Here is a 3,501-nt window from a genome sequence, read left to right as displayed (position 1 = left end):
CGCTTGTCCCGTAACCACAAGGTTGGTGGTTCAAACCCCTCTACCGGCAACATGCCGAGGTGTCCTTGAGCAAGACACCTAACCCCAAGTTGCTCCCCGGGCGCTTCATTGCAGCCCACTGATCCTCCGGGATGGGTTAAATGCAGAGAAATAATTTCCCCATTGTGGGACTAATAAAGGCTATATATACTAATAAAGGCTATATATATATATATATATATATATATATATATAATATATAAATATTGCGTTTTTGCTTTATTGCCAAGCGTTTGTTGAGAAGGTGGACACCACTGTCATGTCTGCAGGCTACGTGAAATATAAAGCTACAACCTGAAGACGGTAAGCTTAGCTTAGCATAAAGACTCGAAGGAGAAAAACAGCTAGTTTAGCTCTGTCTCACTAAATCTGGCTACCAGCACCTCAAAAGCTTACCAATTAAAAAAACAGAATGTCATTATGTGTGAATGTCATTATGCGTGTAAAGAGTACTCCACCTGTTTGGATTAGCATTAACATTCTCTGATTCACTATGGGTACTTAAAAAAGTATCAAAATTAACTAAACAGAACCAGAGATTTTTCCTTTTTAATTCCCTAAATTTGGCTTTCTTGTGAATAAAACAGTTTTCTACATTACCCAAAATGCAACTTGACCACCCACGTTTTGGTCTGAGATTCTGGTATGTTCAGTTAGTGGCTGCAATAGAGCGGTGCGTGGATCATTTATTTATGGTGGCCAACCCAGAAGTTAGTATTCGACCAGTTTCCTTGACAAAAAGCCGATGGGATCTTTCTAATAGATTTTGGATCATTGCGGAAAATACACTCTGTGGAAAACACAAGTTTATGATACTCACTAAGATAATATTTACAAATGAACACAGCTTTTATGATTTTTGAAGTGCCTTAAAAAAACTACCACAGTTGCATGAGTGCGAGTATACACAACAAGGCTGTGAAGGCGTGATGACGTTTTGTAGTTTAATTTAGCCACTTGTAAGCAACCCCTATTTTTAGACACGTATGAGCTACAAAAATCAAAAGAGGATTTATAAAGTGGAACAAAAGAAAGAAAAATGCTCACACATTTCCAGCTTTATGGACTCTTTCCTGCAACACTCTATGAAAAGGGGGCTACAGAGGTCTGGTCCCCTCATTTTCTTCTAACTACCTGATTTTTTTCAACACCAACTGATGCTGAACGCTGATAAATTGCATCAAATGATGCACGTTTTTTAAACTTCCCAAAGAAACCTCTGGAGCCACATAGGAAGTATAGAACTATTTCACATATAAAATAGAAGGCTACTACTCGCTACAGACTTTGATGTGTAAAATCAGTTGAGTTAAGAAAAGTTATTGAACACAACTGTGGTTTTAAACTGATGACAACACAAGGGACAAAGTTATCAGTATAACATTCACAATTTGAACCTGCGTGTGTTGTGCATGTAATTACGTTCTTTCTACTGAGTGTTTAAGCGTGACAAAGCTGCTGTTATCAAAATAATAATTTCAGATAACTTCACAGTATCACAACATTTAGTATTTAAAGTATATTCACCTATCTAGACCCTTAATTCTACTGTGTTTTACTCAAAGACAATGTTTGTATCTTGATGCATTTCCTTTTCTGAAGTTTTGATTAATACAGTTGATTGTTCTGTTTTGATCTCATTTTTCAGTGGATTGATCCCAGTATCAACACTTGGTCATACAACCTGTAAACTCATGCATTTTTGTTTATGTATGACTCCTTAGTACTGATCTTTAGAATACTTAAATTGGATTTTCTATAATGTAAAGCAAATAAAGTCGACTCGTTTTATAAACGTCTTTGACATCACACAAGGTTAACTTTGCATGGAAGATGAAAGGCTGACACATGTTGAAACACAGATCTGTTTCTTTGTCATCCCATTCTTTAATCTAACTACCAAGCTGGACGGCGTGTGTCTCTGCAGTCGTCAATCATTTGTGACATGAAATCAAAGAGCATATTAGCTGAGCTATGCGTTTCATCAGACAGTGCAAACTTATGTTTGTGCTGAGTTGAGGTTCACATTTGAAATTCTGATGCTGTTTGAAATGCTGCCAAAGCATATGATCTTCACGCCAGCACAACAAAGCTATTTTATAGTTGCCTTGAACGGGAAGTTGATGAAAGTGCTTACTTTCTGTCAGTGCATTGGTATTCATGTTGGTTATCTGAATTCTTAATGTCCTTATCAAACAAATGTCTCCCCTCAGATATACACTCATGGTATTGCCCGCTCAATTAGTCAGTAAACATCTCTTTACACTGATATCCCTTTGTCTTCTCAGGTCTAGCATCAGCATCTGCTCTCTCTGTGTTAGTGCAACTTTTCAAGGAACAATATGCTTTTAGTTCGGAAATTGTAGTTATAGTTTTCACTAAGAGCTCAACTTCTTTGTAAAATGCAACAAACATATTGTTGTTCTTTTATATCTACATGGGGCTTTTTTCAGTGATTCCAGAGTGTCCTAAATAAAAGCGGTGTTCGATAGGAATGAATCCTGTTTACTATGGCTCTTATTATGTGTCTGTTGAATTCAGTGATCTTATAGGATTCTTGTTGAAGTATATGATTGAACATGCATTTGATATTTCTCATGTTTTATTCTGTATATTTCTTGTTTTTGTTGTGATCAGGACTGAGTTTGTAGATTGAAGGTGAGTTTTTGTTGTTTATATCCACTGTTATAGTTGAAAGTTGCAAAGGAGCACTATAATTATTTAAAGTCACAGTATTAGCCTTTGTGTCGTTTAGTCTCCAATCCCACAATGCAAAGAGCTCTGTGTGGGGAGTTGGTGGAGCTCTGGTGCCGTGGATGGCAGGGGAGAGCCAGGTTTCTACCAGCCCGTGCAGACCTGCGTCAAGCTAGAAAGTAACAGCCTGAAGCATGGCGGTATTCCGGCTGTTTTATATTCAAAATAAAAGCCACAAGGGGGGGGAAAATGACATTTGTGTGGAGCTCAACAACAAACACAACATTGAAACAGACGGTGCATGGAACATGGAGTGGATAATGTTTTGTAAAAAAAAATATATATATTCTCATTGAAATACGGTGCAGATGCACAATATTTCCAGGTGATTTGTACCAACATTAGTCTTTTTTATTAATTTGTTTTATAGAAACACACAGTGCAACAACTTTAAAGAACAACAAATTAATTCCAGGGTGAACTCAAGTACAAGTAAGATGTAGGTATCACACGAACCAAACGTGTGTGTGTATGTGTGTGACAACAATTGGTCATGAGCAAATAACCAAATAAAAGTAATGTTTGCTCTCCATTTCAATGTAATGGTGGGTTTCGGTTTTATCTTTAATAAATGCATCCCCCCCAAGTTATAATCACCCCAGTCATTTCCACTCTAACCAATCAATGTGTACCCTTTTCTTTTTCAGGCTTTTATTTAGCCAATTCAGTCCGGTTTAGTTCCAGATGCCGAGGATGCCTTTTATTTTG

The sequence above is a fragment of the Anoplopoma fimbria genome, chromosome 13 (genome assembly GCF_027596085.1).
Source record: "Anoplopoma fimbria isolate UVic2021 breed Golden Eagle Sablefish chromosome 13, Afim_UVic_2022, whole genome shotgun sequence".
NCBI classification, from domain to species: domain Eukaryota; kingdom Metazoa; phylum Chordata; class Actinopteri; order Perciformes; family Anoplopomatidae; genus Anoplopoma; species Anoplopoma fimbria.
Note: the sequence above shows the minus strand (reverse complement) of the source record.